At 43.3% G+C, this 24372-nt stretch overlaps 1 non-coding gene across 1 annotated transcript; it reads left to right on the top strand.

Moving 5' to 3' along the window:
• Positions 1-17523: 17523 nt before the first annotated feature.
• Positions 17524-17630, top strand: LOC118491802. The gene has a single exon (XR_004892247.1). It is a non-coding gene; the product is annotated as a small nucleolar RNA R71 (small nucleolar RNA).
• Positions 17631-24372: the final 6742 nt, after the last annotated feature.

Genomic DNA, 24372 nt, shown 5'->3' with positions numbered 1-24372 from the left:
GGCTGTGGGACTCCTAAGATGGTTCGAAAAAGCAGAGTCTATGTTTGCTATCTGTAACTGTCCCGCTGGGGACAGGGTGAAATATGCTGCGGGTACCTTGGCTGATGGTGCCCTAACATGGTGGAACGCCCAAGTACAATTGTTGGGCATCGAGGCAGCGAATGCCACAACTTGGGAAGATTTTAAAGAACTGATCAGGGAGGAGTACTGTCCTCGGGACGAGGTCCAGAAGTTGGAAAACGAATACTACGACTTGAAGATGGTTGGATCTGAAGTCGAAGCGTATGTGAAGCGATCGTATGAACTGGCCGACATGTGCCCGAACTTGTCTCGGCCTATGTCCCGGAGGATTGAGTTATTCATCAAAGGGTTGCCTCAGCGTGTGAAGAGCTTGGTCACTGCAGCCCATCTCAATGATTTGACACAGATCGTTCGTCTGACTCACAAGATTGTGGATCAAGAGGTGGAAAGCGATTCGTTAACCCCGCGTATTTCGGCCACTAAGGCTGCTACACCCACTACCACTGCATCCGCTAATGATAACAAGCGGAAGTGGAGTGATTATGATAAAGCATCCAGTGCTGGTCAGACTCAGAAAAGGCCAGATAACCACAACAACCGCAACTTTAGCCAGTCGTCTTCTGTCAATCAAGGCCAGGGAAGTGGTCAAAGTCAGGGCTCGTATGCAGGGAAGAAACCACAGTGTAATAAGTGTGGCTACCATCATTTCGGGCCGTGTAGTCGCACATGTCGCAGGTGTGGTAAAGTGGGCTATGAGGCCAAGGATTGTAGAGCTCCACAGCCCAAACACCAGCAGCAACAGAACCAGCACAACCAGAGACAACAGGGACAACCGCCCCAGCAGAACCAGGGTTTTAGGAGGGGGTGCTATCAATGTGGGGATGAGGGTCACTTTAAGCGGGATTGCCCTCAGTTAAACCAGAACGCTAACGACAACAACCGCCCGAATAATAACAACGCTGGAAACAACAACAACAACAACAACAACAACAACGGCAACAACGGGGGTAATGGTGCTCGGGGCAGAGTGTTTCAGCTTGGAGCAGGGGATGCCAGGAATGACGGCAACGTTGTAACTGGTACGTTTCCTGTTAATGATCGTATTGCTTCTGTATTATTTGATTCGGGTGCCGATTGGAGTTACGTGTCCCTAGAGTTTAGTCAACGATTAGGGATAACCCCAACACCTTTAGAGGTTAAACAAGTAGTAGAACTAGCAGATGGTAAGACGATAGAAGCCTCAAATGTCCTTTTTGGATGCAAACTAGATCTCGTGGGTCAGGTGTTTGACATTGACCTCCTTCCCGTTACGCTCGGTAGTTTTGACATAGTGGTAGGCATGGATTGGTTGTCTAAGCACCAAGCAGAAATTCTATGTAAGGAGAAGATTGTGCGTATTCCTCTCTCTGATGGAGAGTCACTGTTAGTTCAAGGGCATCGTAGTGGGACGATGGTTGGAATTATCACGGCGATGCGTGCACAGCAGTATCTACAAAAGGGATATCCTGCACTGTTAGCGTTAGTTACCAACGCTTAGTCTGAAGAGAGTAAGATCGAGGATCTACCAGTGGTGCGAGAATTCGCTGATGTATTCCCAGAGGAGCTACCAGGGTTACCTCCTCACCGTCAAGTAGAATTTCAGATTGATCTTGCACCGGGAGCGGCTCCAATTGCTCGAGCTCCTTACCGGTTAGCACCTGGAGAGTTACAGGAACTGTCCAATCAATTGCAGGAGTTGTTGGATAGGGGTTTCATTCGACCCAATTCTTCGCCTTGGGGAGCCCCAGTTCTGTTTGTAAAGAAGAAAGACGGGTCATTCCGTATGTGTATCGACTATCGAGAGCTCAACAAGGTGACCATTAAGAACCGCTATCCGTTACCACGCATCGACGACTTGTTCGACCAGTTGCAAGGGTCAAGCTTCTATTCAAAGATCGACTTAAGGTCGGGTTATCACCAGGTAAGGGTTAGGGAAGAGGATGTTCCCAAGACAGCCTTTCGAACGCGCTACGGACACTATGAGTTTTTGGTCATGCCGTTTGGATTGACCAATGCACCAGCGGTTTTCATGGATCTCATGAACCGCGTATGCAAGCCATATCTCGACGAGTTTGTTATAGTGTTTATTGACGAAATCTTAGTCTATTCCAACAACAAGGAAGATCACGAGCGTCACCTACGTCTCATCTTGGAACTCTTGAGAAGGGAGCAGTTGTATGCGAAATTTTCTAAGTGCGACTTTTGGATTCGAGAAGTGCACTTCCTTGGGCATGTTGTTAACGAGAAAGGGATACATGTGGACCCTGCGAAGGTGGATGCAGTTAAGAATTGGGCGGCACCAAAGACTTCTCGAAAATCGCGCAACCTCTCACCTCACTGACACAGAAGAACACGGCGTACTCTTGGGGAACGAAGCAGGAAGAGGCCTTTCAGTTGTTAAAACAGAAACTTTGCAGTGCACCGATCTTGTCTTTACCAGAGGGCACCGAAGATTTTGTGGTATATTGTGACGCGTCAATTCAGGGTCTCGGTTGCGTGTTGATGCAACGCGAGAAGGTAATAGCTTATGCTTCTCGTCAGCTGAAGGTGCACGAGAAGAACTACACGACGCACGACTTGGAGTTAGGAGCGGTGGTATTTGCGTTGAAGATTTGGAGGCACTATCTGTACGGTACCAAATGCACCATCTACACCGACCATAGGAGTCTCCAGCACATCTTCGACCAGAAAGAGTTGAATATGCGACAACGACGATGGGTGGAGTTATTGAACGATTATGAATGTGCCATCAAGTATCATCCGGGCAAGGCGAACGTTGTAGCTGACGCCCTCAGCAGAAAGGATAATGCACCTAGGCGTGTGCGAGCATTGCAACTCACGATTCAGTCCAACCTCCCTTCCCAGATACGAGACGCTCAGTTGGAAGCGTTGAAACCAGAGAACGTTCGAGCTGAAGCTTTACGTGGCTCGAGACAACGACTAGAACAGAAGGGAGACGGTGCTTACTACGTAACCGGACGCATCTGGGTTCCACTCTATGGTGACTTACGAGAACTCGTAATGGAAGAGGCACATAAATCACGCTACTCTATACATCCTGGATCAGATAAGATGTACCACGACCTGAAAACTGCCTACTGGTGGCCCAGCATGAAGGCTCATATAGCAACCTACGTCAGCAAATGTTTGACTTGTGCTAAAGTCAAAGCAGAACATCAAAAGCCCTCAGGTCTACTGCAGCAACCAGAGATACCCACATGGAAGTGGGAACAGATCGCTATGGATTTCGTGACAGGACTACCAAGAACTCAGGCTGGGAATGACACTATTTGGGTGATTGTTGATCGCCTCACGAAATCAGCACACTTCCTAGCAATCAAGGAAACGGACAAGTTTTCTCAGCTGGCAGCAGTGTATCTTAAGGAAGTGGTTTCTAGGCATGGAGTGCCAACTTCTATCATTTCAGACCGTGATCCTCGTTTCACTTCAGAGTTATGGCAGTCAATGCATAAATCGTTTGGTTCCCAACTCGACATGAGCACCGCTTATCACCCACAGACGGATGGTCAAAGCGAGCGCACCATCCAAACACTCGAAGATATGCTTCGGGCATGCGTACTCGACTTTGGAAAAGGATGGGAGAAGCACCTACCGTTGATAGAATTCTCCTACAACAACAGCTACCATTCAAGTATTAAGGCAGCTCCGTTCGAAGCACTGTACGGACGGAAATGTCGTTCACCTCTCTGTTGGCATGAGGTGGGTGATAGCCAGATCACAGGCCCTGAGTTTGTTCTTGAAGCATCAGAAAGCATCGTGCAGATCCGAAACCGTATGGCCGCAGCTCGCGACCGTCAGAAAAGCTACGCTGACAAGCGTAGTAAGCCGCTGGAATTTGAAGTTAATGATCGCGTTATGTTAAAGGTTTCACCCTGGAAGGGTGTGGTGCGTTTTGGGAAACGCGGCAAACTAAACCCTCGTTATGTGGGACCGTTCAAAATTCTAGAACGAATTGGAAAGGTGGCCTACAGGTTGGAATTACCGGCTGAGTTGGGTAATGTCCATGATGTATTTCACGTATCACAGCTAAAGAAGTGTTTGGTTGATGAAACACTGGTAGTACCATTTCAAGAGCTGAAGATAGATGACAAATTGCAGTTTGTCGAAGAACCAATTGAAATTATGGATCGGGAAGTTAAAGTTCGTAAACACAGCCGCATACCGATTGTGAGAGTTCGTTGGAACTCAAGACGTGGTCCAGAGTTCACGTGGGAACGCGAGGACCAGATGAAACTCAAGTATCCACATTTGTTCCCCACAGATCAGGCAGAACCTAGCAAACTTAATGTTGAGGCAACTAGTGAATTTCGGGACGAAATTCCCATTCAAGTGGGGGATGATGTGACACCCCAGGAAAACTAGTGAACATTATAGCTTACGTTAGTGAGTGTGTACCAAATTTCGGGACGAAATTTCCTTTTAGTTGGGGATACTGTGACAACTCGTAATTCGAACCCACTTCGTGTAACGTTACATACGTATGTGAATAATGTTATTGGATTTAATGGATGTTTGAATGTTATGTCTTATTATTTGAATGTTGTGCTTTGTTATTTGATTTAACGTTACAAGTGATCCGATCGCACAATACGAACCGATCGCACAACACTACACACAACTACACAAGCCGATTGGGCTTTATCGGACAAGGGGTAGCCCAGGTGAGGGCCGGCCCACTCCACTTTACACAAACAAACATTCACCTTTGGGGTGTTCTTTCATTAGTTACACACACACACAAGTTACAAACCCTAGTACTCTCCTTCCTCCTCTCAAGCTTGACGGCAAACATACCCTCCTCAACCGAAGGTCATAGTGCTCAGATTCTTTCCCCTGTTGAAGCATTCTCGTTATTATTCCCTTCTACATCTAACCGGTTAGTGCTTGTTGTTGGCTGCTTTTATAGATGATGATTTGATTGTGCATGATTACGTGTTTTGATTTCATGATTGTTATTGATGTTTAATGATAGTACTCTTGTTAACATGGTGAACTATGATGCTAGTTGATAGTGTTCTTGATAATCGGCCACAATTGTAAGATGATATAAAGTCCATGTGAATCGGTTTTGATATGGATGTTAACCCGTATATGTGTTCATGACCGAATGATGTTGTTGTTGTTAGGATCTTGAACCATGTTATTGACTATGCTTGATGTTCTTGTTGAATTTATTTAGGGTTCATACGAATCGAATGTTAAAAACTCTTGTTCGATCGGCTAAGGGAATAGTGATAACCTAGATTGTGTTAATTGATATCATATGTTTGGAAACTGTGAATGATTGTAACCGAACCAGCATGATTTCCGGAATTATGAAACTAATCGCACAACACGGCCGGATCACACAAACTTTCAGACCGCACAAGATGGCCCACTCGCACAAGGTCCTTTGGATCGCACAAGTGTCAGGTTTGTTAACTGTTGGGCCGTGCATGTTATACTGGACTGGGCCAGCTCAAATCGCACAACCCAGCCCAGTCGCACAAGGTGTTCTACTCGCACAAGGCTTACTGGACCGCACATGTGATAAGGTTTGTTTAATTGTTGGGCCTCAAAGCCCAATTTCAAACCGCACAACCCAGTTCGGACCGCACAAGTCACCACGTATTTTTTTTAATTGGGCCGATATGTTTTGGGCTGTTATTATGATTGGCCGACTACCTTTTTGGGCTCGGTCTTTCTGGATCGCACAAGGGGATTGGGCCTGCACAACCATAACAGCCCAATCACCCACAGTCGCACAAGTTAGGGGTCATGCTTATATGAACTTCATGCTACTATTAGTTGATCAAGGTGTTACATGTTGCTATGTGTTATAACCGTTGACTTATGTAATGTTTATGTGTACAACTCGAAACCAAAAACCTGATTTGTATAATAACCCTGTTAGGACGAAATTGACAACTCTTAGTTCGAGTAACTTTGGTATAACCTGCCGAGCAATCCCAGGTGAGTTCATTGCATTTTCTCAAGCATGCGTCCCGGTGGTTTGGGACAACTGGTAAACATTTGGAAGGGAAACTTGGGGTAAACAACTGAAACATAGAAACAATCATTTACCGGATTGCCTGTAAGGCAATGGGGTAATTAGTTGATAGCGCTATTAGGTTTGGCACCCTCACACCGGGCCGTAAGGACGGGCGTGAACTAATTACTGGGACAACTTGTAACGCGGATATAAGACCTCCTACAGCTTGTCAAGGTTGTTTGATACCTTGACTTTGACCAATGCCTGTAGGGCATTGGGGTCAGGCATTCCCATCATTGACGCTGCATACGGTACAATAATCAAGTTAACAACGACATCTGAACCAAACAACGAGTTGATTTAACTAATATCTGGTAACTTCACACGTAAGCAACACCTTGAACTCACCAGCGTAGTCTGACACACTTGTTTGCATGCTTGTAGGTCGTTAACTTTGGAACATGGACTTGCTATCTGGGCGTGCTGGAGTGGTCATGGATCGAAGCTGCTAGATTATTTATAATTGATACATTGGTTTTAAGTTTATTTTGAAACGATTACTAAACGACTTATCATATGCTTCCGCTACATAACTCTTGGAAATTAATATTGTGTTGACAATTAATCTTGGCGATTAATGACATGTTTTATTTAAGTGTTTACTATTGGTTCAATGTGATTGGTGGCTCAGACTCTGATGTGTAACACGCCTCGCTGGGTTTCCGCAGGTGGTATTTTGGGGGTGTTACAGTTTGGTATCAGAGCCACTGGTTATAGTGAACTAGGTTTTAAAACGTTTTGTAAAACCAGACTATAACCGAACAACTTCGAAAATCGATCATGACACTCAGCACCAGATTGCAAGGTTCGTTTCTCTCTCACTTTATACATTACTTGCTTAGCAGTCACACACCCACAACGTATATGAACTGAAACGTTTAACACCATAGTGACTTGATAGTGTGACACTACTCTCCGACACATGTAAACCATAGAACTGTGATATCATCTGTTGTGTTGTTTGAACGGGGAGACTTCGAGCGCAAGCTAAGAGGCACTGAGATAAGCATGCAAATTGCCTTATTATTATGGGTGCACACTTAATAATAACGCGGGGTGCATGCAAGTCCCAGTGAGGCTTATCAAGCGTGAGAAGGGTTCTGCCTTACTATGTGTGAACTTAGTAGTACGTGAATATCAGTATGATACTTGACTACTGTCTCGTTTCGATTTCTAAATCGGTTTATTCCCAACTATAGAAACATGAGTGGACGAGGACACGGACGTGGCAACATCAACATGACTCAGGCTGAGTTGAATGACCTAATCAATACCCGCGTGGCTGAGGCTTTAGCAGCCTATCAAGCTGGTACGGAATGTGCCAAGTACTCTTTACTCTTATACCACGTACACGTCTTTTCATTCCTATAATGTGTTTCCTCCCGTTATTTAGGTCAACAAGCGCAACCTCAACCTAACCAGCCTGCGTGTACGTTCAAAATGTTTATGGACTGCAAGCCACAGACCTTCACCGGGACTGAAGGGGCTGTGGGACTCCTAAGATGGTTCGAAAAAGCAGAGTCTGTGTTTGCTATCTGTAACTGTCCCGCTGGGGACAGGGTGAAATATGCTGCGGGTACCTTGGCTGATGGTGCCCTAACATGGTGGAACGCCCAAGTACAGTTGTTGGGCATCGAGGCAGCGAATGCCACAACTTGGGAAGATTTTAAAGAACTGATCAGGGAGGAGTACTGTCCTCGGGACGAGGTCCAGAAGTTGGAAAACGAATACTACGACTTGAAGATGGTTGGATCTGAAGTCGAAGAGTGTGTGAAGCGATCGTATGAACTGGCCGACATGTGCCCGAACTTGTCTCAGCCTATGTCCCGGAGGATTGAGTTATTCATCAAAGGGTTGCCTCCGCGTGTGAAGAGCTTGGTCACTGCAGCCCATCTCAATGATTTGACACAGATCGTTCGTCTGACTCACAAGATTGTGGATCAAGAGGTGGAAAGCGATTCGTTAACCCCGCGTATTTCGGCCACAAAGGCTGCTACACCCACTGCCACTGCGTCCGCTAATGATAACAAGCGGAAGTGGAGTGATTATGATAAAGCATCCAGTGCTGGTCAGACTCAGAAAAGGCCAGATAACCACAACAACCGCAACTTTAGCCAGTCGTCTTCTGTCAATCAAGGCCAGGGAAGTGGTCAAAGTCAGGGCTCGTATGCAGGGAAGAAACCACAGTGTAATAAGTGTGGCTACCATCATTTCGGGCCGTGTAGTCGCACATGTCGCAGGTGTGGTAAAGTGGGCCATGAGGCCAAGGATTGTAGAGCTCCACAGCCCAAACACCAGCAGCAACAGAACCAGCACAACCAGAGACAACAGGGACAACCGCCCCAGCAGAACCAGGGTTTTAGGAGGGGGTGCTATCAATGTGGGGATGAGGGTCACTTTAAGCGGGATTGCCCTCAGTTAAACCAGAACGCTAACGACAACAACCGCCCGAATAATAACAACGCTGGAAACAACAACAACAACAACGGCAACAACGGGGGTAATGGTGCTCGGGGCAGAGTGTTTCAGCTTGGAGCAGGGGATGCCAGGAATGACGGCAACGTTGTAACTGGTACGTTTCCTGTTAATGATCGTATTGCTTCTGTATTATTTGATTCGGGTGCCGATTGGAGTTACGTGTCCCTAGAGTTTAGTCAACGATTAGGGATAACCCCAACACCTTTAGAGGTTAAACAAGTAGTAGAACTAGCAGATGGTAAGACGATAGAAGCCTCAAATGTCCTTTTTGGATGCAAACTAGATCTCGTGGGTCAGGCGTTTGACATTGACCTCCTTCCCGTTACGCTCGGTAGTTTTGACATAGTGGTAGGCATGGATTGGTTGTCTAAGCACCAAGCAGAAATTCTATGTAAGGAGAAGATTGTGCGTATTCCTCTCTCTGATGGAGAGTCACTGTTAGTTCAAGGGCATCGTAGTGGGACGATGGTTGGAATTATCACGGCGATGCGTGCACAGCAGTATCTACAAAAGGGATATCCTGCACTGTTAGCGTTAGTTACCAACGCTCAGTCTGAAGAGAGTAAGATCGAGGATCTACCAGTGGTGCGAGAATTCGCTGATGTATTCCCAGAGGAGCTACCAGGGTTACCTCCTCACCGTCAAGTAGAATTTCAGATTGATCTTGCACCGGGAGCGGCTCCAATTGCTCGAGCACCTTACCGGTTAGCACCTGGAGAGTTACAGGAACTGTCCAATCAATTGCAGGAGTTGTTGGATAGGGGTTTCATTCGACCCAGTTCTTCGCCTTGGGGAGCCCCAGTTCTGTTTGTAAAGAAGAAAGACGGGTCATTCCGTATGTGTATCGACTATCGAGAGCTCAACAAGGTGACCATTAAGAACCGCTATCCGTTACCACGCATCGACGACTTGTTCGACCAGTTGCAAGGGTCAAGCTTCTATTCAAAGATCGACTTAAGGTCGGGTTATCACCAGGTAAGGGTTAGGGAAGAGGATGTTCCCAAGACAGCCTTTCGAACGCGCTACGGACACTATGAGTTTTTGGTCATGTCGTTTGGATTGACCAATGCACCAGCGGTTTTCATGGATCTCATGAACCGCGTATGCAAGCCATATCTCGACGAGTTTGTTATAGTGTTTATTGACGAAATCTTAGTCTATTCCAAGAACAAGGAAGATCACGAGCGTCACCTACGTCTCATCTTGGAACTCTTGAGAAGGGAGCAGTTGTATGCGAAATTTTCTAAGTGCGACTTTTGGATTCGAGAAGTGCACTTCCTTGGGCATGTTGTTAACGAGAAAGGGATACATGTGGACCCTGCGAAGGTGGATGCAGTTAAGAATTGGGCGGCACCAAAGACTCCGTCTGAGGTGCGTCAATTTCTTGGTCTCGCTGGATACTATCGAAGGTTTATTAAAGACTTCTCGAAAATCGCGCAACCTCTCACCTCACTGACACAGAAGAACACGGCGTACTCTTGGGGAACGAAGCAGGAAGAGGCCTTTCAGTTGTTAAAACAGAAACTTTGCAGTGCACCGATCTTGTCTTTACCAGAGGGCACCGAAGATTTTGTGGTATATTGTGACGCGTCAATTCAGGGTCTCGGTTGCGTGTTGATGCAACGCGAGAAGGTAATAGCTTATGCTTCTCGTCAGCTGAAGGTGCACGAGAAGAACTACACGACACACGACTTGGAGTTAGGAGCGGTGGTATTTGCGTTGAAGATTTGGAGGCACTATCTGTACGGTACCAAATGCACCATCTACACCGACCATAGGAGTCTCCAGCACATCTTCGACCAGAAAGAGTTGAATATGCGACAACGACGATGGGTGGAGTTATTGAACGATTATGAATGTGCCATCAAGTATCATCCGGGCAAGGCGAACGTTGTAGCTGACGCCCTCAGCAGAAAGGATAATGCACCTAGGCGTGTGCGAGCATTGCAACTCACGATTCAGTCCAACCTCCCTTCCCAGATACGAGACGCTCAGTTGGAAGCGTTGAAACCAGAGAACGTTCGAGCTGAAGCTTTACGTGGCTCGAGACAACGACTAGAACAGAAGGGAGACGGTGCTTACTACGTAACCGGACGCATCTGGGTTCCACTCTATGGTGACTTACGAGAACTCGTAATGGAAGAGGCACATAAATCACGCTACTCTATACATCCTGGATCAGATAAGATGTACCACGACCTGAAAACTACCTACTGGTGGCCCAGCATGAAGGCTCATATAGCAACCTACGTCAGCAAATGTTTGACTTGTGCTAAAGTCAAAGCAGAACATCAAAAGCCCTCAGGTCTACTGCAGCAACCAGAGATACCCACATGGAAGTGGGAACAGATCGCTATGGATTTCGTGACAGGACTACCAAGAACTCAGGCTGGGAATGACACTATTTGGGTGATTGTTGATCGCCTCACGAAATCAGCACACTTCCTAGCAATCAAGGAAACGGACAAGTTTTCTCAGCTGGCAGCAGTGTATCTTAAGGAAGTGGTTTCTAGGCATGGAGTGCCAACTTCTATCATTTCAGACCGTGATCCGCGTTTCACTTCAGAGTTATGGCAGTCAATGCATAAATCGTTTGGTTCCCAACTCGACATGAGCACCGCTTATCACCCACAGACGGATGGTCAAAGCGAGCGCACCATCCAAACACTCGAAGATATGCTTCGGGCATGCGTACTCGACTTTGGAAAAGGATGGGAGAAGCACCTACCATTGATAGAATTCTCCTACAACAACAGCTACCATTCAAGTATTAAGGCAGCTCCGTTCGAAGCACTGTACGGACGGAAATGTCGTTCACCTCTCTGTTGGCATGAGGTGGGTGATAGCCAGATCACAGGCCCTGAGTTTGTTCTTGAAGCATCAGAAAGCATCGTGCAGATCCGAAACCGTATGGCCGCAGCTCGCGACCGTCAGAAAAGCTACGCTGACAAGCGTAGTAAGCCGCTGGAATTTGAAGTTAACGATCGCGTTATGTTAAAGGTTTCACCCTGGAAGGGTGTGGTGCGTTTTGGGAAACGCGGCAAACTAAACCCTCGTTATGTGGGACCGTTCAAAATTCTAGAACGAATTGGAAAGGTGGCCTACAGGTTGGAATTACCGGCTGAGTTGGGTAATGTCCATGATGTATTTCACGTATCACAGCTAAAGAAGTGTTTGGTTGATGAAACACTGGTAGTACCATTTCAAGAGCTGAAGATAGATGACAAATTGCAGTTTGTCGAAGAACCAATTGAAATTATGGATCGGGAAGTTAAAGTTCGTAAACACAGCCGCATACCGATTGTGAGAGTTCGTTGGAACTCAAGACGTGGTCCAGAGTTCACGTGGGAACGCGAGGACCAGATGAAACTCAAGTATCCACATTTGTTCCCCACAGATCAGGCAGAACCTAGCAAACTTAATGTTGAGGCAACTAGTGAATTTCGGGACGAAATTCCCATCCAAGTGGGGGATGATGTGACACCCCAGGAAAACTTGTGAACATTATAGCTTACGTTAGTGAGTGCGTACCAAATTTCGGGACGAAATTTCCTTTTAGTTGGGGATACTGTGACAACTCGTAATTCGAACCCACTTCGTGTAACGTTACATACGTATGTGAATAATGTTATTGGATTTAATGGATGTTTGAATGTTATGTCTTATTATTTGAATGTTGTGCTTTGTTATTTGATTTAACGTTACAAGTGATCCGATCGCACAATACGAACCGATCGCACAACACTACACACAACTACACAAGCCGATTGGGCTTTATCGGACAAGGGGCAGCCTAGGTGAGGGCCGGCCCACTCCACTTTACACAAACAAACATTCACCTTTGGGGTGTTCTTTCATTAGTTACACACACACACAAGTTACAAACCCTAGTACTCTCCTTCCTCCTCTCAAGCTTGACGGCAAACATACCCTCCTCAACCGAAGGTCATAGTGCTCAGATTCTTTCCCCTGTTGAAGCATTCTCGTTATTATTCCCTTCTACATCTAACCGGTTAGTGCTTGTTGTTGGCTGCTTTTATAGATGATGATTTGATTGTGCATGATTACGTGTTTTGATTTCATGATTGTTATTGATGTTTAATGATAGTACTCTTGTTAACATGGTGAACTATGATGCTAGTTGATAGTGTTCTTGATAATCGGCCACAATTGTAAGATGATATAAAGTCCATGTGAATCGGTTTTGATATGGATGTTAACCCGTATATGTGTTCATGACCGAATGATGTTGTTGTTGTTAGGATCTTGAACCATGTTATTGACTATGCTTGATGTTCTTGTTGAATTTATTTAGGGTTCATACGAATCGAATGTTAAAAACTCTTGTTCGATCGGCTAAGGGAATAGTGATAACCTAGATTGTGTTAATTGATATCATATGTTTGGAAACTGTGAATGATTGTAACCGAACCAGCATGATTTCCGGAATTATGAAACTAATCGCACAACACGGCCGGATCACACAAACTTTCAGACCGCACAAGATGGCCCACTCGCACAAGGTCCTTTGGATCGCACAAGTGTCAGGTTTGTTAACTGTTGGGCCGTGCATGTTATACTGGACTGGGCCAGCTCAAATCGCACAACCCAGCCCAGTCGCACAAGGTGTTCTACTCGCACAAGGCTTACTGGACCGCACATGTGATAAGGTTTGTTTAATTGTTGGGCCTCAAAGCCCAATTTCAAACCGCACAACCCAGTTCGGACCGCACAAGTCACCACGTATTTTTTTTAATTGGGCCGATATGTTTTGGGCTGTTATTATGATTGGCCGACTACCTTTTTGGGCTCGGTCTTTCTGGATCGCACAAGGGGATTGGGCCTGCACAACCATAACAGCCCAATCACCCACAGTCGCACAAGTTAGGGGTCATGCTTATATGAACTTCATGCTACTATTAGTTGATCAAGGTGTTACATGTTGCTATGTGTTATAACCGTTGACTTATGTAATGTTTATGTGTACAACTCGAAACCAAAAACCTGATTTGTATAATAACCCTGTTAGGACGAAATTGACAACTCTTAGTTCGAGTAACTTTGGTATAACCTGCCGAGCAATCCCAGGTGAGTTCATTGCATTTTCTCAAGCATGCGTCCCGGTGGTTTGGGACAACTGGTAAACATTTGGAAGGGAAACTTGGGGTAAACAACTGAAACATAGAAACAATCATTTACCGGATTGCCTGTAAGCAATGGGGTAATTAGTTGATAGCGCTATTAGGTTTGGCACCCTCACACCGGGCCGTAAGGACGGGCGTGAACTAATTACTGGGACAACTTGTAACGCGGATATAAGACCTCCTACAGCTTGTCAAGGTTGTTTGATACCTTGACTTTGACCAATGCCTGTAGGGCATTGGGGTCAGGCATTCCCATCATTGACGCTGCATACGGTACAATAATCAAGTTAACAACGACATCTGAACCAAACAACGAGTTGATTTAACTAATATCTGGTAACTTCACACGTAAGCAACACCTTGAACTCACCAGCGTAGTCTGACACACTTGTTTGCATGCTTGTAGGTCGTTAACTTTGGAACATGGACTTGCTATCTGGGCGTGCTGGAGTGGTCATGGATCGAAGCTGCTAGATTATTTATAATTGATACATTGGTTTTAAGTTTATTTTGAAACGATTACTAAACGACTTATCATATGCTTCCGCTACATAACTCTTGGAAATTAATATTGTGTTGACAATTAATCTTGGCGATTAATGACATGTTTTATTTAAGTGTTTACTATTGGTTCAATGTGATTGGTGGCTCAGACTCTGATGTGTAACACGCCTCGCGGGGTTTCCGCAGGTGGTATTTTGGGGGTGTTACAGAACTTATTCCTACTATAAGCTTGCCAAGCAATCAATCCTCCTCCTTTTTAACTTGTTACCTTTGTAAATATCAAGAGGACTTTTTGGGTAAAGGTTTGGGCTAAAGGTGGGTGAATGGGTTAGTGGTTAGTAGAAAAGGGCGAAAAGCGTAAAAAGCGTCGGTTTTCGTAAAACATTTTGTTTTAGTGACTTTTTATTTTTGTGAAGTATTTCTTCAAACAAGCTTTTTGTTTTAAGAGCTTTGTTTGTTTATTTCAAACTTCATCATTTTTTTCGTCACACGAAAAACCGAGCTTGTTACTAAAATAAAGGGTAAAAATAAAAAGGGTTTTGGTGGGTAAAAGGGTTTTTAGGGTGAAGAAATGAAAGGTTTAGGCTCAAAGGGGTTAACTAGGGGGAGTTTTTAGGTGGGTGAAAAGAAAATTAAAAATAATGGTTTTGAAAGAAAAAAAAGGGTTAGTCCTAATGCCTCCATCATTTACTTACTTGGGTTAAGTTGGTAAGGACCGGGAATGAATCGTCGTGGCAAGTTCTAGAGTCGTAAGAACCAAGCGGCTATTCACACAAGAAACGAAAAATGAGCATTTAGTCTAAAGATGTAAATTTGTATGCTCAATAAAGGCTCAAAACTCACTTTTTGTGGGAATGGGTTTTTTTATGTGATCAAATATGTATAATCAAATTTTAACTCAAGCTTGTCATGCCGTTTCGTAATTTTCGTATGTTGGTTCTTTTTATCACGACGCTCTCGGTTGTAAATTTGTAAAAATATAACCTTATTAATCTTAGGATTCCTAACTTAAACTTTAGACAAGAAAAAAAATGATTTTTTTTTTGAAAAAAAAAATTGGGGTGTTTAGCGGTTCCAATGGAATTTTGTGTAAGGCTTGTTATTAGGACTTGCAAAATTTCAAGGTTTTAGCTTCCCCCCCCCCCACACTTAAATTACACATTGTCCTCAATGTGTCCCAAAAGTAAATTTTTAGGTTGATTAGATGTGTAATATGGTGTTAAAAGCAAAATTTATGTTACTGGCAGTCTGGACACGGCCCCGTGGGGACCGGACACGACCCTGTGTTCAGTTACCAGTAACGAGAATTAAAGAAAAGAAACAGAAGCCTGGACACGGGGGCGTGTCTGGTGAACATGGCCCGTGTCCAGTTACCTGAACTGGGCATTTTTCTGCAGGGGGTTCAGCACGGGGCCGTGTTGGTTGGACACGGCCCGTGTTGAACCTTATGTAATGGAGAAATTGATGTCGGGTTGCCTTGTTCTTGTGCATGGGGTCATGTTTCTCGTTCCCCTTTTCATCCCTTACCATCATGAGTGTGCTTTATTCCTGCAAATTAAAACTAAAAAATTAAACTAAACTAAGATAGTTCCGCGGAATGCCTCCGTGGTGCGCCACGTTTATAAGGGTCCTTGGCTAGACCCAATGTGAGGTTATATATTTTCCGAGTGGGATGTTTGGCATCCCATGTTGCACCGTCGGAGAGCAGCATCCAAACTCGAATCAATAACCTTCATGTAGTTGACCGGGTCGTCGTCCTCTATTCTCTTTCCAACCCTGAATTTTACTTCATCATCCCCGTACCTTAGGGTGAGCGTTCCGTCATTCATGTCTACCACTGCTTGTGCGGTGGCGAGGAATGGTCTCCCTAGTATGAGGGGGACTTCGGTGTCTTCTTCCATATCGAGTATGACAAAATCGGCCGGATAGACGAATTTGTTTACCTTTACTAGGACATTTTCGATGACACCTTGCGGGAATTTGACGGATCGATCAGCAAGTTGTATGCTCATTTTTGTAGGACTCGTTGTTCCTAGGCCGAGCCTTTTAAACATTGATGGGGGCATGAGGTTAATGCTAGCCCCAAGGTCGGCTAATGCATTACGAACGGGGGAGTCCCCGATTGAGCAAGGAATTGTGAAGCTTCCAGGGTCGATTTTCTTTTGGGGAAGTTTGTTGAGTACGAGTGCAGAGCATTCTTCGCCTAAGTTAACTAATTGCAAAGTTTCAATTTTCTTTTTATGAGTGAGGAAGTTCCTCATGAACTTAGAGTATTTGGGCATTTGGGTTAAAACATCAATAAAAGGAATATTGACATGCAATTGTTTTAATAGACTTTCGAATTTTGCGAATTGCTCATTGGTCTTTTGACGAATTAACCTACCGGGGTACGGAACTCGAGGAGCCTTGGTAGGCTCTGATGATGGAGGGGAGTTCTTCTCCTGCAGAGGCGGGGGTATAGTCTCTTCTGTCGGCGGTGGTGCTTCCGCAGGCCCCACGGTGCGGTTTCGCAACATGATGAGATGAACTTGCGCTTTTGGGTTTGTTTCGGTATTGCTTGGTAATGCACCTTGTGGTCTCTCGGAAAAATTTTGAGCTAGTTGATTTAATTGCTTTTCTATGTTTTAAATACTAGCTTGTTGATTTCTAAAATTTGATTCTAATTGTAGAAACCTTTCCGAGTTTTTCTTTTCAGTGTCGGAGATGAGGCGAGATATAGTATCTTCCAGCCTTTCTCGTCCACCTTGTTGTTGAGTGAAATTTTGTGACTCATTTCTTGGTTGTTGAAAGTTTGTTCGTTGGGTTTGTTGGTTACTACTATTGCCGGGTTCTCTCCAACCAAGGTTTGGGTGGTTTCGCCATCCTTGGTTGTAAGTGCCCGTTGGAGGACCCGACGGCCTAGGTCTATTATCAATGTAGCTTACCGACTCTTGTTGATCGTCTGTTTCTTTCATACAACTCCAATTTTCATGTGGCCCACCACACCCTTCACAAGCCATAACCGAGACTGTTTTTGTCATTTCCAATTTTTTTATTTTTGAAGAAAGGGCCTCGATTTGGGCTTGTAAAGAAGTGCTTTCATCAACCTTATGGGCGCCCGGGGCAATAGATTTATTGCCTCGGGGAGTGTGCCACTAAAAATTGGTTTGAGCAATTTCCTCAACTTGGTTATATATTTCATGCGGGCGGCGATTACCTAAAAGTCCCCCGGAGCTAGAGTCAAGTGTCTGCCTTGTGTGTGGCAACAACCCATTATAGAAAGTGGATACTTGTTGCCATATCGCAAGGCCATGATGTGGACACTTTCGCAATAGTTCCTTGAACCTTTCCCAAGTTTCATATAAGGATTCCCCGTCCTCTTGTGAATATGTATTAATTTCAGTCATTAATTTAGCCGTTTTAGCGGGAGGGAAATACTTATATAGAAATTTTTGGGCTAGTTCATCCCAGGTGTTTACCGATCCAGCTGGGAGGGTGTTGAGCCAAGCTTTTGCTCGGTCTTTTAGCGAGAAAGGAAACATTCGAAGGCGGATGGCGTCATTTGATGCTCCATTGATCCGAAAGGTATCACATATTTCTAAGAAATTAGTAATATATAGATGGGGATCCTCGTCCGCAAGCCCATGGAAGGTTGCGGAGTTTTGGAGCATTTGTATCAAATGCGGCCGAAGTTCGAAGTTATTGGCTTCAACATTCGGTACATTGATAGCGGCGCCTAGGTTACCTACGGTGGGTCGTAGATAATCCATGAGAGTACGTTGGTCCGCCATTGGAGGTGGATTCCCTGAAACTTTCTCTTGGTGTTTGGCTTTTAGTCTTTTTCTGAGAAAGCGTTCGGGTTCTTCTAGAGGTTCTTTTATGTCCTTATTAGAACTGGAGCTCATACACTATGTAGGATGGCGTCTGGTTCCAAGTCCTGCAATAAAAACAGAAAAGAACGCTGGTCAGAAAGTTCACCACGGCCCCGTGCTCAGTGAACACGGCCCGTGGTCGGAGTTACAGTGATTGTTTTCCAGATCCCACTTACTGGAGAGTTGGACACGGCCCCGTGTTGCATCGACACGGCCCCGTGGTCAGCCTTCTGTAACTTGGAAAACTAAAAACTGCCAGTGACTACGCTGGGCACGGCCCGTGTCCGACCAGGCACGGCCCGTGCTGAGCTCTGCAGAAGCTGAAAAACTAAGAAAATCCTAAAAAATTAAAAAGAAAGATAAAAATATGATTAGGCCGTTGATTCCTAACTTTCTTAAAATCCTTGTGTCCCCGGCAACGGCGCCAAAAACTTTTAGCCAAGTTTTAAATTTATAAAACACGATATTTACTAACACTAAACACACATATGGGCAAGTGCACCCATCGTGGACGTAGTATAGTGTTGGTAAGATACCGAGGTCGTCCAAGGACACAAGAGCTTTTAGTACCGGTTTATCCTCAACGTCTAATCAAATCAAAAAGTTAGAAAAGGTTTTTAAACTAAAAAAATAAAAACTAACTAAATGCTGAAAAATAAAATAAAAATAAAAACAGATAGACAAGATGAATCACTTGGATCCGACTCGTGTATTAGTATAACCTTTGATTATTTTTGCACTTTTGCACTTGTTTAAGAGATTATCTTAGTTATTGTAGTAGGCCCCTCTTTTGAAGGCGACGTTACCCTCAACCCAGTAGTTTGAGTCAGCAAGGATACAATCCTAAAGGGTTGGATTATTGGAAGATAATGAATTAAGTTATTAATGCAAATTATGGTAGGCCCCGCTTTTGGCGGTGACGTTACCCTCGACTAAGTAGTCTGAGTCAGCAGGGATACAGTCCTAAATAGCCGGGTTATAGTATTAATAGTAGTTAACTTATGAGGGGGTCAAAGAGTTTGGATCCCCGCCATCCAATACCTATGGGCATTGAAGGAGATCCTACTAAATTTGACCCAGGTCCCTTGCAGGACCTCTAAACGCTGAACAAGGGCAAGACCCTTACCAAACCGTTCCCTTAACCCCCGACCAGGTAGCCAACATACCTCCATATAGACCGTGGAGATATGAATGGTGAAAATCATTTATTTTATATAGACAGTAAAATAATGCCAAGACACCACGAACAAACGATAAGGAAAGATCACCTTCAACATAAGTAACTAGTTATTAAAGTCATTAATACAAAACCAAATAAAAAGTGCAAAAGATTAAAAATAAAAAGTATTATACTAAACACTTGTCTTCACCAAGTGATGTAAGAGACTTAGGAAAACATGGCCTTGATTGTCAAGAACTCTTACGATCAACATGTTTAAGTTATACCTCTGAGTGACCCTTTAACAAACCCAAGGCTTTGTAACGATAAAATATGCTCGCTAGAATGCACGATATAAATTTCATCAAGTTCTGTTATAAAATGGGAAAGTTATGATCGAATTCGTATGAGAGGGGTGAAAAGCGTCAAACATTGAAAGTTATGACTTTTCGGGTAATAAAATAACCGAGGATTAATAAGTTGGGTAAAAGTCCCGAGGCCCTTATACGTAAATAAGAAAGGCCCAAAATGCAAAGTTACCCCTTCGAAACGCCAAGAGCCGACAGTAATAATTGAAAAAGATTTGAAAATCTTACAGCAGGCCTCAGGCGGGCCGCGTAAGAGTTGCCATAAGGCTTACGCGGGCCGCGCTAGCAGTAAAAGATATGGGCTCTGACAAGGAGATCCATACGGGCCGCGTAAGAGTTACAGGACCTCTTACGCGGGCCGCGTCAATGTCCCAGATATAGAAAATGCGGACAGAAGCACTGTTTGCTGTTTTAACCGACTTAGGAGCCATTATTGTGAGCATGGGCGGCCCCTAAACGACCCCTAGCACTCAGGGACACTTGTTGGTGATCTAGGAACCCTTGTAGACTTAGTTGTCAAAGATCTAAGGTGTTTGGTTTACTATATAAAGGCCTCTTGTGCACACATTGTAACCACACCTTCAAACTACACTTCTGATCATTTCTGGAGCTCAAGTGTCTTCACTACTCATCTCTGGTCGTGTATAGGACTTCAGTAAGTGCCTAACCCTTCTTAGTTAAGTTTTTGCTTAGTTATAGCTTAAAAGTCAATCCGTCGTAATTAACAGTTGACTTAACGATTAGTCACTAATGGTCCAGTGATTAGTCGAATCAAAGATAGTTATATGTTAGTAATTATGTGGGCATTAAACCCTTAAAAGGGCTCCCTCTGATTCCCAATTTAACTAGTCCAAATGTCGGGTCAAAGTTGCTTAGAAAAAGTCAACAGAATGCTAATTTTCGATTTAATGCATAATTAACAATGTAGATGGCATGTAACCTATTTTATCACTCATATAACTTGATAATAAGTATTATAACTGGTCTAAGCTTGTTTGATCCGACCATATGCTATTTTGACCCGGTTCGGAACTGAAAGTCGCAAAACTTTGACTTTTGCTTTGACTTCAGTTCTGACCCGATTTGGTATGCTTTAGATATGCCTTAGGACTCTCTTAGGACCAGGTTACATGATAGTATGACCCTCTGTGGCTGGTTCGTTGTTGTCTGAGTCGTTTGCACATTTCCGTTATATGCTTAAAGTTGACCATAATGCCCTTTTGACTTTAAAACAAGAATTTTGGATATGCGAAAGGACAATAACCTTAGTTACTGATTTCTAAACATGTCCCTAAAATTTCATATCAATCCGAGGTCTAGAATAGGAGTTATGCTAAATAGCGCAATTAAGAAAACTTTAGTAATTTAACGGCGCAATTAGCATAAAGCCTATCTAGACCCAAATTTTGACACCAAACCTTTTACACACTGATCTAAAATAATATTTTGGTATTTTTAAAGATTTTTTTTTATTTTTAACCTGCGCATAACCTGCGGTTATGGCGTTGATTCGGTAAATACCGAATATACCCTTTTTAGACATAAAATGAGTTTTACATGGTATTTTGACACGAATCCAGTTGCTATTGATTTTAAATAATAAATAAAGTATTTTGAACTTTATAACCTATTCAGAAAACTCAGATTTCCTGTATAACCCGGAAATCTCTTTTAAATGACCAAAATACCCCTACGCGGCGTATATTGGGATTAAACTCGTTAAGGGCATAATGGAAGGTATCCTACTGATACCACAACCTCTTCGGAGCATATTAACTTAGGAAACCTGTGAGGGACTCTTACGGTTACCCGTTACGCCATTTACGCGTTCGGTTCGGTTTATGTAACTAGTTTATATAAATTAGCCGAGACGGGTCAAACCTTGTCGTTTTTACCTCAAAATCCAGAATGTGTTTAGTTTACCCATAATATACAAGTCTCCGAACTTGTTGGGTCCAAACCACATTCCATTCCCGGTTTTCGCCTTTCATGCGATTAAACCGTAATTATTCTTTGAAACTAACCGGTCTAAGCTTAGACTAAATTAAAGACCCGTTAGGATTCTAATAGGTTATTATAAACCTTCGTTCCAGAATAGGAGACCAGTAAAAGATACTTGCATTTGCTTATTGTGGTTATTACTTGCTCAGGTAAATAATTTTAACTTATTTCCCTTATACGGGCTTGGGGTATGGTATATAAAATACCGCTTGGTCGGGCAATTGACCTCAACTCATTAGTAGTTGAGTATTATCAATATGACCCGTTTAAAAATTGGTTTTGTTTGTTTTACGCCTTTAAGAGTTTAATGACCATGTCCCGGATATCCTTGGCATCATTTTAAGAAATGGCCACGACCTTGACACGCGGGTGTAGGCGTACACCCGACAATGTGTCCATACTTATAAAGGTATAACCGTTGGTTTTCCCGCCGCGGTTTTGTACTATGTGGTGTGTTAATTAACCTTAAACCCGGCACGAACCGGGCGACTGAACGCATAATGAACATGTAATTCTTTTACAAGATTAGATTTGATTAATGATCCCAAGTTATAAATGTTTGTGCCAAGTGCATTTAAATCAATTTTATTAAACCTTTTTACAAAAGTGTCGGTTGAATGTATTTACCAGTGTAAACTGACGTATTTTCCCCAAAAAGATTAAATGCAGGTTCTATACGAAATAGGCTGGCCACTCCTTAGCATCGTTAGAGTCTCGCAAGCTTGGATGCCACTATCTGTTGAACATTATTTCCTATTTTATTTTTGATCCCCTGTGGATTATTTCGACTACTTGTGATACTTGGATATTACATTTGATGGTTGGAATATATCTATCTTTATGCTTCCGCTGTGCATTTAAATATTGTGTGGTTTGAATATATTGTTGCCAACTACGTCACGGTAATCCCCCACTGGGCCCACTGGTGAAACGTGTGGAAATCGGGGTGTGACATAAGTCGAAAATACCTTTGGAATTCATAGCTGGGAATTTGCAGCAGCAAATTGGAAGTTTCTGTCGAAATAGGGTTGTCGCGCTACGCGACAGCAAATCAGTATTACCGTCGCGCAACGCGAGGGCCGTCGCGCCCCGCGAGCGCCAGTCAGCTGGAAATTTTTTTGGTTTCTTGTTTGATTGCGCATCCGGACTCGATGTTTTAATGATTTTCGTTGCCCTATAACTTATATTAAAGCCGGTTTGATGCACGAGTGATGTTATGAGCCTCCGGATAGTGGAAGTAGGTATTTTTTTCTTTCGTGTTAGAGAAGAAATATTATAAGTACTCGAGTCTAGAAATGAGTGGGCATGCAGAATGGTAAGTATAAAACTTTAATCACGAAAGTAGTGATTATGATAAGAAACGCGAGATTAAGTGAACCAAAGTAGGAAGCGAGGGCTCGCGTCTATGTGTGTGTATGTGTATGTAAATGTGTGCGTATGTATGTAGGTGTCTATGTTGTATGTATAAAGGAAATTAGGAACGTATACTTTTGTGTATGCGAGATGTTATAAGTACATGAATGAATGGTTTGGAATGGTTTCATTATGTTCTAGCATTAATGCTTGCTAATGGTGTGTTTGAGATTGAAATGAAATGCAGGTACATGAACACCGGGTTCAGGAAGTATCAAAGTCGAATTCGGAACAAGAAATTACTAAAGGATAGTTGAATGAATTAAAATTCCTACCGTTAAATGTTATTCAATATTGGACTATATGAGAATTAGGTCGTATGATGTTGTAAATGACTAATGGTTATGATGTATGTGATGTCCACAGGTATCGCACGGGTTTCCGCTACCACTAGCAAAGTGAAGCAGACATAGATCGAGTTGAGAGCAAGGATTGTACGGGAAAAAAAGGTCATATAATTATTTTAAATAGGTCATGAATGTACTATAATTTGTAATTGGGTCTTCATGTAGTTAATATGATTTTTTTAGAATGATTTGTGGGCTCATAATTTCCGTCGTGTCGTATTTAAGTTCTTACAAGTTGGTCATACAGGGAATTGTTCATAATGCGAACGGGTCATGCCCGAATTTTGTTAAATAAGAGTATAATAATATTACTTTTCGGATTAGGAAATCTGGGTGTTACAGTTCAAAACGCCAATACAAATTCAAGAAGATAGACGCTAATGACAGTGAAGATTCGGAAGAGAAATTAGATTACAATTTTTTATTATTTTAGTTTTCATTTTATGTTGTTTTGATATCAAGTTATATGTTGATTTGTTAACTAGTTCTCTATAAAAAAATAACATTATTATATAAAACGCCAAAAACTATAAACACCAAAAAGCTACAAGTATGGAAACTGGGACAACAGCTACTGGCAAAACACCTTGTAAAGGGTATCAAACGCCAAAAGATTCACTAAACGCCAAAAAAAATTGGTCTTATTGTAACCTTATGCAAATATTAGAGACTCGTAGTGAATTATTATACAAAACGCCATAACGCCAAAAAAATTAACCAGAAAACTCTATAACGCCAAAAAATTATATATGTGACACAAAAACAATTAATTCAACGCCAAAAAGTTTAGAAAATACGATTAACGCCAAAAAAAACTTAGACGCCATAAAATATTATACCGCGTTGGGAAATAAAATAAGAATGAAAAGACAAAAAAGCCCCTCCGCCCTTCTCTCTGACGCGGGACACGTGTTACGCCAGGAAGCGTTCTCACCGTTCTCACACTTTTGAGCGTTTTCTCCTGAACCCGTATATATATATATACATACATACAT

This window comes from Helianthus annuus, chromosome 4, assembly GCF_002127325.2.
Source record: "Helianthus annuus cultivar XRQ/B chromosome 4, HanXRQr2.0-SUNRISE, whole genome shotgun sequence".
In the NCBI taxonomy this organism is placed as follows: domain Eukaryota; kingdom Viridiplantae; phylum Streptophyta; class Magnoliopsida; order Asterales; family Asteraceae; genus Helianthus; species Helianthus annuus.
Note: the sequence above shows the minus strand (reverse complement) of the source record. Positions and strands in the feature narration are given on the sequence as shown.